Source organism: Anguilla rostrata, chromosome 1 (assembly GCF_018555375.3).
Source record: "Anguilla rostrata isolate EN2019 chromosome 1, ASM1855537v3, whole genome shotgun sequence".
NCBI lineage: Eukaryota > Metazoa > Chordata > Actinopteri > Anguilliformes > Anguillidae > Anguilla > Anguilla rostrata.
In genome coordinates this window covers 79,976,242-79,989,964 of record NC_057933.1, presented here as the reverse complement: position 1 = coordinate 79,989,964, position 13,723 = coordinate 79,976,242, and positions in this window count along the sequence as shown.

Below are 13,723 nucleotides of genomic sequence, written 5' to 3'. Positions count from 1 at the left end.
GATTGGTGCTCTGCAGCAGAGTACCAACTTCCTCATCCTATATTTACAGGCTTCAGGGGGGAGAGTTTTATTGAAAGAGAAGAAAATTGCCATTGCTATTGCACCCTTAATATGCTCCACGTAATGAATTTTCCACATTGTGTTTCCTGTGACAACGAGGAAGAAACAGTTTTCTCATTTGTTTTATGAGCGCGTGCCTAAAGGTCTGAATGTTTTGGGTAGACTTTGAACATACGTTACGACCGCTGACTAATACAAAGGTTTTGTTAAATTATGATAAAGGTACAGACAATAGAACTATGAGCGCAGATATGATTGTCAGTTGGTTCAGTCGGTTCTTGAATTATTTTTAATGCAAAGTAGCTGATGGAATCAGCACTAATTTCATGCTTGTTTAAAAAAAAAAAAAAAAACACGCAATTTGGAATATTTGCGCTTGAGAATGCCTCTGTTAAATTTTTAATGACATTAAGTCATCGCTCAAGGCTGTCTTTTGTTCCCTGCTGACAGATGATTCCCCCTCGCTGTTAAACTCAAACCTTAATCCGTGATTCCTAGATTTCAAATGTCTGTCTGTTGTTATCTTTTTGGAATGTAGGATTAAATTGTGCAAAATAATTTCAGTCTGTCGGCATGCAGTGTGTGCGCTGCAATAGATTGGTGGCCTGTCCTGAGTGTATTCCTGCCTCTCATCCCATTGTACGCTGGGATTGGCTCCAGCACCCCCCGCGACCCTGCCCAGGATAAGGGGGTACAGATAATGGATGGATGGATGGCATTTCAGTGTACTGGGTGGATACTGCTTCACTCAAAGATATGCTTTTCATAGCATTTAAACTTCCATCCACGTTCACTCTCCTTCCTCTGACTCTCCCCATATTAGATCAATTAATTGTTTCTATAAACATCTCAGTTAGAAAGTCAGTTGTATGTTAAGTCACCCCCTGGAGGACAACCACTGAAATACAAGTTTCAGTCCCTACAGGTCATGCGGTGGAGACAAGTGGGAGCCCCAGTTATAAAACCTTTCAATGCAATTATCTGCAGTTGAAGGAAGGCACCAGTAGATGTCGCAAAAAACTAACATTTACTTTGTGAATATTTTCTTGCTAGCAGCAAAATATCCACAAAATAATAATTTTTTTTTGGGTATGTCCCGCCTACACGCGATTGGTTCACAACATGCTTTTTTTTCTGCAAGCTAGCTATGACAAACAGGTCTGAAAGTAGCAAGCTAGCTATGACAAACAGATCTGAAAGTAGTCGTCTGAATTTGTTGGTTTATCACATGAAAATTTGGTTACGTTCTGATCGACTTATTCCCTATTTCTAGTAAGCAAATCAAATCTTAAATGTCAATACCAAGGTATAGCACATACTGCATTGACAAAAAAAGGCAAATATTAATTCTGCATTGCCCCTTCAACAACATTGATCACAGAAAACACAATACTGTATTCTCCATTTTATTATAATACCTTTTTTCAACTGAGCTGAACCAAAAAGAAAAAAAACAAAATTGACAAGGCCCTGTTTCTTTTCGTAACCTAAGCTCAGGTTAAGTAAACACAGCCCACCCCATACTTTGAAAATAATTTACAAGGACCCTGTGGACTTCCAGGTCTCTCTTCCTCCCAGCCAATAGCCAATCAGCAACAACAGAATCCCTACCTGAAATCTTTTGTGTGTGTTTATTTCACTCTAACATTCATTTGATAGAAGCAAATCACATATTTACATAGATTGCTTCAACAAGCTGATACGCTGTATCATGACATTTGTATCTCATGCTAATTGCCAGTTCTCGTCTCCCGACAGGCATTACAAATGCACTGTGATGCAGTAGTTGGTAATTACAAATCCAGGCATAGCCAATCAATCAGAAGTGGTATACGATTGTGCTGCTAGAACAGGAACACAGATAATGGGATGTAAGCTGACGGCATAACTAGGTTTAAGCTGTTGTCCCCCCACAGCACATGAACTGCAAAAAATAAAAAATATATATTTTTTAAATGCATTATAATAGACTGGGGGAGTAAAGCTGTTTTTTGGATCACCCCATGTTCCGTCATGTCCTGTGCAAACACTGAAGAGCTGTGCCAACAGGAATCTCACTATTCATTCAAGGCCATCTCCAAATTGTGATGAGTATTTTTTTTATTGATTTTACGCAATAGGACCTATTTTTTTAAGTGTCACACGTGATCTTGCATTTATAGTAATGCAGTAAGTCAAAATTACAGTAGGTTTTTTTTTTAAATCCTCATTTTCCAACAGCATTGGTGTGCGTGTGTCGAGTCACTGATGAGAGAGGATCACTGGTTCCCATGGTTACTGCACTGTCCTGTAATTCAGCCTTTTTTGGACCAATGAAAGTATTTCTTGAATGGACTGCATTCTTTAAATAAGGATGTAGATTAAGGATCCTCTAGAGGTTTATTCTCACTACTGTTTGAGTTTTTTTCCCACCAGGGAGTTTTTTTTTTTTTTTTTAACTCGCTTGCTTGTTTTTTTTTTTTTGGGGGGGGGGTTCAGGTCTGGTCTTTGCCCACTTTTCCTCTTTTTGTTTTCTCTGTAAAGCATCTTTGTCACAGTGTCTCTGTTAAAAAAAAAAGAAAAAGAAAAGAAAAAAAAACCCTATAAAAATAAAATAACATTGATGTTAGAAAAACAACACAAAGCTACTCTGTGCGCTGTGGAAGTTTACTGATGGGTAATTTTCCTCTGGTGGCATTAAACAAGGGAAAAACAACCTGAGTAGTTTAAATAAGGACTGACATAAAAAGAAAATCAGCAAAGATGGTGTTTACAGTGGTGCGCTTTTAGGGTTCAATCAATGCCAGGAGTATCTACATTCACTGTGTTAGAGGATGGCTCAGATAGAGAAGAAAGCTTTTGCCGAGACGCAGGATGTAGTAGTAAGATTGGGGGGAGGTGGGGGGGAAGAGAGTCACACTTGTCTGCTTATCTGTGCTGATAAACGTTTTTTTGTTTTTCCTTTCGGAACGTTCTGCTCGCCTGGATAACAGCTCTGTTGGGTGTGCCGTACGGACCGGCCCGAGTCAGTTGAGGTTCAACTTGGATCCAGCATGTTCATGTGACGTTCACATAATTCACTTATCTACGTGTGCGTTTGTGTGTTTTTCTTTCTTTTTTTTCTTTTTTTTAAAACACCAGATTACCCCAAATAATCTCCTTTCAATTCAAAGCCAGTCAAGGAGACGATGATTAGGGTGACACTTTGGACCCAAGCCCTCACAGATCAGTTTCATATTCACAGTGGCTGGTGTTGATTCTGGAACAGGGAGCAATGAACAGCTCAGTGCCATTCCGAGGTGGCAGTTATGGTAGGAACAGAAGCCAGCAGACATACAGGTCCCCAGGATTCGAGTGCTGCAGTACCTGGACCAGGGGTGGGCAGTTCCAGTCCTGGGGGGTCAGGGTGTACGCAGGTTTGTGTTTCCACCAATTAGCCTTACAAATGAGCTGTAAAGTGGCTGTAAACGCAAACACTGCTTCACTCGTAGATTAGACCGCAGTACAAAATGTTTCATATGGGGACGCTAGGACAGTCATTGGCTGTCGTCCATGCGCTTATCAAGAAATGCACCTAAATGGAAAATGGACTGCATTTATATAGTGCTTTTATCCAAAGCGCTTTACAATTGATGCCTCTCATTCACCCATTCACACACACACTCACACACCAATGGTGAAAGGCTGCCATGCAAGGTACCAATCAGCTCATTGGGAGCAATTAGGGGTTAGGTGTCTTGCTCAGGTACACTTCGACACGCCCAGGGCGAGGCATCGAACCGGCAACCCTCCGACTGCCAGACAACCGCTCTTACCTCCTGATCTATGTCGTATGTATCTGAAATGCCTGATGGCGTAAATATTATGGCTAATTAAGTAATTCCAGAAACAGACATAGCTCTCACTGCCCACCGCTGAACTAGACCATGGATACTCAAATCTGTCGCTTGAATCCAATTCTGTTTTTTTTTTTTCGTTGTTTTTTCTCCAAGGTAAATAACTGAACAATTAGTGCTACTGATTGGCCAGACATCACACCTGACCCCCAGGTAAAGGGAGGAAGGAAGATCAGCAGTTCTTGGCCCAAGAAGACGCTCACATCATAGCTAGATGCTCCAATCAGGCCCAGGAGGTTAGTAGCGCTCCTGGTTTTCGTTCTCTCTCTCTTCAGTCAGGCTGGGACTGATTTCCACCAGGTACACCCACTGAGTTGAACCTCGGGCCAACATTAGCCAATTAAATAACTATCTGGTAGAAGAGAGAACCAGAAGTTCAGCGCAAATACAGTGCATTCAGCAAGTCCTGGGGACCGAGTTTTAAAGCCTTTTAGCACAGGGGTGGCCAGTTCCATTCCTTTAGGGCCTGTAGGTCTTCATTACCACCAATTAAACTGGCCAAATTAGCTAATTAGCTGAGTACTCTTATGATGGTTTAATTGCAAAATTGGACCACGGTAAGATGTTCCATGTTGGGACACAGGAACAGCTGCGGTTCATGAACTTTTCGGTGAGTGTATAATTTACTAAATGACTGGGCTAATTCGGTAATAAGGAGCGGAAGTGGGCGTGATTGTCAGAGTGGCAGTTGGCAGATATGGCCCTCCTTGTCCACCCCTGTATTATAGGTTACCGGGTGTTTTTGCTGAGTGTACCATCGTGCCCGCGTTGGGTAGCGCTGCTCTTGTACCCAAATCTGTACGGCCTGAATTCTAGGGAGGGGGGGGGGGAAGGGGGAGGGGTGCACTTACTCTCCCTATCTGCGTGGAGGTCAGTTGAAACACGGGTGCGAGGCTCGTTATATTTTAATGATGGAATGGTGGGACTTTGCCCATAGCAACCATCGCCATGGCGCATGGCAGAGAAGACAGCATTCCATTACTAAACAGTTGATGCGTGTGTGGTGCTTGGGTACATGTACTGCATCTCTTTGTTTTTGTTGTTAAATACATAAGGAGGGGAGACTGTCTGATGCATATGTGTTGCTTCATGTACTGCATCTATGTTTTTTTTGTTAAATACATAAAGATGGGGTGGGAGGATGGTGGTGGGGGGGGGACTGTTGATACATGTTTGTTGCTTCGGTTCATGTACTGCATCTATGTTTTTTTGTTAAATACATAAAGATGGGGTGGGTGGGTAGCGTGGGGGGGGACTGTCTGATACATGTTTGTTGCTTGGGTTCATGTACTGCATCTATGTTTCTTTGTTAAATACATAAAGATGGGGTGGGTGGGTGGTGGGGGGGGTGGGGGCTGTCTGATACATGTTTGTTGCTTGGGTTCATGTACTGCATCTATGTTTCTTTGTTAAATACATGAAGACGGGGTGGAGTGGGGGGGGGCGGCGACTGTCTGATGCATGTTTGTTGCTTGGGTTCCTGGAATGTATCTGTGTGTTTTTAACTGAAAGCAGCCAGCCTGATCACTACTCCCCCACCCCCGCTCCTTATGTATTTAACAATGAAAAAAACCTAAATTCTGCTGCGGAGAAAACAGAGAGCAGTGTGTATACAGGGACATCTCAAAGAGAGACAGCACTATGGCCAGGACACAGCCGGGGATTCAGCTTACTGATTACAAATTTCATTTATTTAAACTAATATTCTCCAATGTCCCTTGTTGTGTATGTTACAACGGAGTAGAATATATTATTCTTGAGATTAAAGTAATTATTATAGATAATAAATGGATGGATGGATGGAGAATAATCTGGGGCTGGGGGAGGGGGTACATATTTCAGGTTCTCTAATTTATCTGAGAGTTTGTCCCGGGTTTTCTTCTAAAATCACTTATCAAGGGATTGATTGTAGAATATTAGTTGATTAGCTGAACCAGGAGTCTAAAATTCTACAATGGGACAGTTTCTGCATGATGTCCCAGGAGGTCAGTGCACACTTTTACGACCAAGCAAAGGTCAAATCCAACGTAGAAGGAAGTTGTTCAAAGTCTGAAAGTGTGTGTGTGTGTGTGTGTGTGTGTGTGTGTGTGCACGCAAATGCATGTGCCTGTGTGTGTGCATGTGCATGCATGAGTGTGTGTGTGTGTGTGTGTGTGTGTGTGTGTGTGTGTATGAGTGTGCGTGAGTGTACGTGCATGTGTGTGTGGGTATGTGTGTGTATGAGTGCTCATGCGTGTGTGTGTGTGTGAGTATGCATGTGCATGAGTGCGCGCGTGTGTGTGTAAGACAGAGGGAGAGAGTGAGATTGAGCGTGTTACCTCAGACCCCATTTATGCGAAGCTCTTATCAGAGTGGCCTAATGGCCTGCAGTGTCTTCAGCTGTTTCTGATAAACTGTCCCCCCCCCCCCCCCTTACTGCCAGAGACGCGTTCTGTTTGCTTACTTTATGGCCGCTGACTGCATCGTGTGTCACAGTTATTTCCCTTCGCTGTAATACGGTGTTCTAATCTGAGCCGCGACTCACACGAAACTCAGACGCAGGTTAAAAAAGGAGAAAAACACCCAGGTGGACTCAACGTGTCACGTCTCCACCCAAATCTAACCCGTGCACCGCGTGCACTGCATGATGGGTACGCACCCGTTATTAGCTGATAAGGTTTCCCCTTGCACAGGTTTCACCTTGCATGACAGGGGCGGAGGATTCCCGATCTTGGTGAGCCACCAGGTCGACTGGGTTTGGTCTTCTCCCTAAAATCAGCGACAGCGACATAGACCCAAGAAATCAGGGGAGGCCAGTTAATTGTGTAAATCGACTGCGTTAATTTGACGTTGAGTGCTGAGTAATAAGAGAAAAGACAGCAGACCCTGTGGTTCTCTGGGACCTGGGTTTTCCACCCAGGTAAATTCTTTCTCACAGCTTATCACCGATCTCATAACCTACGCAAAAAAAAAAAAAAACAAAGAGGGGAATTTCGGGCTAGTGTGAGTTACTTGGGTTGTAACAGGAGGAGCCAAACCCTAAGATCTACCTCAGAACAAGCCATCCTCAGCACTTCATCCACCCATCCATTATCTAACACAACATAACATAACATAATGACGAGAACAGGCCATTCAGCCCAACAATGCCCACCATTTTCCTGACTAAATTAGTGCTTGGATTTCCTACAGACTAGATAGTATCTAACACTGTACCAAGTCTAGTCTTGAAAATCCCCAGATTATCACCCGCTAATTCCTGGGCAGGGTTGTGGGGGGTGCTGGAGCCTATCCCAGCGTGCATTGGGCGAGAGGCAGGAATACATCACGGGCAGGTCGGCAAATCTATCGCAGGCCAGAGACACCATTCACTCAAACTCTCATACCTATGGCCAATTTAGAGTCTCAATTCAGCCTAACCTGCATGCGTTTAGACTGTGGGAGGTAACCGGAGTAACCCAGAGGAAACCAACATGGACACGGTGAGAACACGCAAACTCCACACAAACAGGCTCCATCCGAGAATCGAACCCAGGACTCTTGCTGTGGGGTGACAGTGCTACCCACTGCACCACCATGCCGCCCCTCTCGACACTTAATCTTGAGGCAAATACCAAACACTTCAAATTGACCAAATTTCTGTAATAATGTTTGTATATAAAACACACACACACACACACACACACACACACACAGGTAATGAGCTATATTATGTGCTCAGAAATATCTCACGTATTGTTTGGTGAGGTGCTTCATAACACTACAAAAATGCCTCAGTCCTGCCATTCCTGTGATCGAAGAGTACACAAATTACTGAAAATTGGCGAGGCAATGATTTTGGAAAATTCTCCATGCAATTACTGTGCGTCACAATAAAAGAATATAGTTTTCCCATTTATTTGAGCATAGTATAAACCTTTACCTGAGTTGTTGATTTTACATAACCTTCATACAAGTCTTCATAAAGGCTGAAAATTCTTTTTAGAGGTGACACGTAAATGCAGGATGTTATATAACAACTTTGCAGGGTTTTTTTTTACGATGGCTTCACAGGTCCGCGGAGATGGCGCAGTTTGCGTTCGGTTATCCGCGTGCTGCGTCAGGGGAAGCAAGCAGGGTCTCTGATAAACCCGTACGTAAGGCGAGCAGTGACCTCTGGTCCACTTTCCCCCTGGCGCAGTTCACGTCTTGGCTCTCATGGCTGTTGCTTCTGTTATTTTTTCACCGTAAGGAAAGAGTCCTTTCATCCCTTCCCTTTTTTTTTCTGCGTCCCATCACAAGATTTTTTTCTGTCTATTCCACTGGGTTTACCTGTCACCTTTGTTCCTCCTTTTGGAAATTTGTGCCTGGAGTTAATCAGTATTTGTCCTTAACTCATGATTAAATTCAAGTCCATTTTTTCCCCCTTTTTATTGTTGTTAGTTAAATCCAGCGTCTGTTAACCAACAGCTGTTAAATTTTGTTTCCCAGGCTGAACATTTATGTATCGATTCATTTGCTTGTTAGTAAGCTCATTTATTTAATGTGCTCATTTATTTCTAGACTTCCCTGCTTACTTTCCAAAGTACGTCTATGAAAACGACATCCGTACTAAATTAAACGGCTTTAATTCGTAATTTTTAATTCAACAAATGCAATGAGGCACACTGAAGCTGGAGGTCATTGACCTGAGAATGAATCATTTTAAGGACAAGTGTCAAGATTTGCTGGAACAGCAGAACAAGGTCTGTTGGATGTTATCTAACTTTCTGACTAGCATCAGTGCGTCAGCTTCTGTGTCTTCTTTTTATTATCCTCAGGTGTATGACCTTTATCTTGACATAATCGTGTAGTTTCACTTCACCATTAAATTAATATCCGATTAGGTTTTATTGTGCACAATATTTCATGAGATGAGCAGGAAATAATTTCCCCGACCATGTAGGAATTTCTTCCTGTCATAGGAATTCCTGCAATGAAAAAAATGCAGATCTTAAAGGAATATCCTTCTGTGCTGCTGTAATAAATAAAAATAAAAAACACTTTTTCAGAAACACAACGTTAATGGCTGTGCTGTGACATCTGCAAGTCATCCTAACTCGCTCAACTTAAAACCTGTGGCTATATTTGTCTGAGATGCTTCAAATTCGCCAGTATAAGGGGAAGGTAAATATTGAAATAACAGAATGTCCACAGGAACACAAACAGTGGTTGTTTCTAGGTAATCCGTAGACGGTAGACTCAGTGTTCCGTTAAAAATCAAAGCAGTAGACCTGGTACCTCTTGAATCTGAACATAACATCTCATAAGCTCGTTTTACAGGCAGAAAATTTTTGTATTTGAGCATGCTGACGTTTCTGATTCGCAGGGCGTCCAGTTTCCACTGTCCATGTGAGGACATGCCCACAGCTAAGCTAAGACCTGCCTATGGAGCTACAGTCACGTATGAATGAATGAATGAATGAATGAATGAATGAATTACTATTATTATTATTATTATTATTACTGCATTGAAAGCAAATGTCAAAAGACATGTAATAATACTGCTTTTAATTTTTAAAAAAAGTATTATTCATACTAGAAAAAAAGCATAATTTCTCAGGGAGTACATGAAAATTCTTGAAAATTCTTGAAAGTATTAAAACCTAAAACAGCTATATAAAATAGTCGATTTACTGTCCCTACACAGACAGCAAACATTGCCCCAGTTACCAAAAAAAAAGCTTACATCTTTCTTGCTTATGCATAACATTACTTACTATGAAGTCTTCAAATATCAGTGTGCACCCTGAGATAGGCTCCAGCACCCCCCCATGACCCTGCTCAGGATAAGCGAGTATAGATAATGGATGGATGGATGATAATGCTACTGAAACTTATCTGTATACTGTACAGTGCAGTTTGTACAGTGTACAGATTCAGCTTCCCAAAGTCATTCGAGCGTGCAGCGCTTGCCTTTCACTGAGATGAAATATATTATGCCCCCCAAATTTTACTCCATCGTAAAAATTATACACTCATCCTTCCATCCTTGAATACAGCCCTGTGTGTTATCTGAGCACTAGTTCGGTCTCATGGTTAGGGTTGTGGTGATGTAACAGCTTGGCATTTCTCTAATCCACTGTGGATACATGCCGGACAGGAAACTTGCATTGGTAAATCAGGGAGTTAGGCTCATAAACAAAGGGTTGCAGGTTTAAATCAGAAGTGGGGCACAGCTGCTCTGCTTAGCCTAGAGTGCTTCAGCAACATTTTTGAGATGAAAAGTCATCTTGGCATCGAGGTGAAAACCCAGCTACATTTGGTTGAAAGGTGAAAGTTTTCTAGCTGACTAGAATGGAGCCAGGCTATATCCAGACAAAAACCTGAGCTGTATTTTGTTGTTTACCTAATCTGTTTATGTCAAAGCATTTCTCAACCTTGATTCCCACCCCTCTAGACATCTTGATTCTGGCCTTTTGCTCACTGGGGGGTTTGCAGTTGTCTTAATGTAAAATACACAAGCAGCTGTGTAAATATCAGAAAAGGAAAAGATTCACCTCCCAAGGAATGCACATATAAACAGTAAACAAAATGGTGGAATAGCAGATTTCTTTGCAGATGGCTCAGAAGTATAAACAGCACTGGCCAAATCTTAGTCCTTTAATGTGTACGCTCACAAATATGTGATTAGAATGTTCTTAACGAAACGTTCTAATGCTGATGTAACAATCCCTGCTGGTAACTGAAAGCAATGGAGTTCTAGAACACTGATTCGAATTTTTTTGAAATAGTTTTTTTTTTTTAAACCTACCCTTTAAAGTTAAGTCCTGCCCATTCCTTCTACGTAGATGCTAGTAAATTAATTGCATCAATTTTTCAAATCTAAATTGAAAAAAAAAAAAAAACTGTTTCTAGAGGAATTCATATCCAAGACACCCAAGTCCAGAAAGCGAGCCTTGCAATATATGCAACTGCACGGCTTTTTGCAGTTTCTGCAAAACGTAAAGGGTTACATAACAGCTGTTAGAGGCACACAGATGGGGAGGGTGCTGTTGTTCAGTAAGAATTCTAACCATGCATCTTCATCGTGACTTCGATAACCCGGTGGACTTTTTCCACAATGCCTGGGCGCTAGATAAGATTTGAACGGAATATCGACTTTCAGCCCCACTGAGGGCACAGTAGGTTGAGATGTGCACTGGAACTTCTTTATGAATACGGGGCAACGGTCGCACCATATGGTTGTGGTTGGAAGTGAGCCAAGTGAGGGGAATGAGAGCAGTAATGTAGCACACTGCTTTGAGAACCGGGCTCGTAACCTAAGGGGTTGCGGGTTCGACTCCCGGGCACCCGAGGTGCCGTTGTTCCCTTGAGTGAAGTACTCGAACTTGAGTTGCTTTGCTAAATATCCAGCTGTATGAATGGATTGTATGTAAAGAATGTGATCTGCGTAAGTCGTTCTGGATAAGAGCATCTGTTAAATATTGTGAAGTGGTTGTTTGGGTACTGGTGCTGGTTGATGATTAGAGTTTAATCTGTGTACTTGCTATGGTTTTACCATGTAGAGCAGGTGCTTTATCAGCCAGAAATTTGGCTGTGTGGTCGTGAGCATGGATTTATATACATTTTTATGATTTTTGTTTTTGAAGCTGGGATTATAGCTGATTTATTAATGATCTCATATCCTATCATTTCACCATTTTTGTGGTTGTACCATGACTTGCAATTTAACTTTGTTTTCTTGAAATTCAACATTTTAATGCCTTTGTTCTCCCCAGATATCCATGTCATTTAGGTGGTGTCTCTGCTTATCTCTCGCTGAAAACATTCTCATATCTTGAGATCTGATTGATTGCTGAATCCAGCAATCAAAATGGAGGAAACCTGACATGGACAGTGGGCTGCACTTTGAGAGCATACAGATAGTCATGGGTTGGAAATGGGCTGTAGTGTCTACCAGTCTTCATTCTAGTGTACAGATTCGCAAACATTCTCAGCCCACCACCAAATTAACCCTCTGAAGAGAAGGTCTTTTTTGTCAGTGTTCGAGAACTCTTCTAGATTCTAGTTCTAGATTGTGACATCAGCATTAGAGTGTTCATTTAAGAATATTCTTATCACATACAGTATTTGTGTTCATACACCTTTAAGGGTTGCATAAAATCCACAATTTATTACCATGTATATGTATCATATATTTGAGTACACTGCAAAATATATCAAATACTGCCACTTTGATCTCACTCATATATATTTCCGCATATAACAATGGTATTTTGTAAACATTTCCATTTATGATATATATTTATATAAAATGTATTGCAGTATATATATATATATATAATTCTTTTTTTTTTCTTTTTTTCCCTGCACAGGGAACTGACCTGGTGGCTATAGGGCTTAAGGGCAGGAGCTTTGGTTGGTCATTAATAATTAACATCAGAAAAGGACGAAGTACAGTAGCAGCTAAAATGTGGGTGTCTTTTTTTCTTTTTTTCTTTTTTTTAATTTGTGCCATTTCTCACGATGAGGCTCACATTCTGGCCAAAACACTCAAAACTCCCAGAGTTTAAAAATAAATCCCCAATCCTTTGTAAGCAACACCTAGCCGCAGAGCATTAATTCGGTCATAAGTTACGTCATTACCCTTCAGTGTACGCGTGCACGATCCATAGGGCAGGCGAAGATACAGAGTCGTTGTTTGTTTTCTTTTTTTCTTCTTTTTTTTTTTTATCTGAGTAGAACCTTTTAAAACTCCTGGAACATGACACACTGGCCCCGATTAATAGAGTGTTTTAAGGACAGCTTGCTGCGCGGATAGATTTTATGGCATTTTATCTGGAAATCTGTAAAAGAAAAATGTCACTTTTAGACCTCACCCTCCACACCTTCCTCTCCCTATTCATGATATTTTTGATGTTTCTTTTTTCCTGGATTATCCTAAAGGAATATGGAATATTTTGCACTATTAATAAAAAAAGGGCATTCATTTATATTTATGTGTGTGTGTGTGTGTGTGTGTGCGTGCATGTGTTTCTCTAAGGAAGGTGTGACATAACTTTGGCTCTTCAGTGTGACTAACGGTTTTACAACACCTTTGCCTGTGACTCTCCTCTGCATCCACCACACCATCCAAAAAGAAAGGGCACTAAAATCTCACTGCGTTTGTCACATAGTACTTTTGTTTTTTTTTTTAAACACTTTAATTGAACGCTTTCTTTTTCTATTTTCTTAATTAGGTAGATGGAAATGCATTTATTCTGATAATATATTTCCAAGTATCAATGAAGACTTGTTGTTTTAGTGCTGTGCATCACCGGTGGATTTTTCAGTACTGACAAGAAAATGTTCATAATAGTGAAGTTTATAACAGTTGAGAGGGCAATGAGAAACATTTTAGGGAAAAAATCCACTATGATGTTTAAAACCCTTTGAAGAGTAGTTTTTTTTTAAAATGTCTTTTTCATAATTTAAAATCAGTATTCTCAAACTCCATTGCTTTATTTACCTGAAGTAATTGTTATATCAGCATTAGAAGGTTCAATTACTAAGACCATTCTAATTTTATATTTACAGCCTTGCACCTTAAAGGGTCAAATTAATATTTTGAGCTTTTGAAGTGAAGATTGTAGAAGACTGTAGACTATATTGAATAAAAAACAAAACGTGGGTAAAAAAAAAACATGCAACATATAAAGCATATGATTCCATTGAACCTGGAGTCCAGCATATGGACCTGATACGCTATGCTCCTAAAACATGTCTCCCTTTACAGCTGTGAAATGGATTTAATGTCCTCAACAGCTTGCTCTGATGTTCAAATGATACCTGTATCGCCTCAGCCTGAA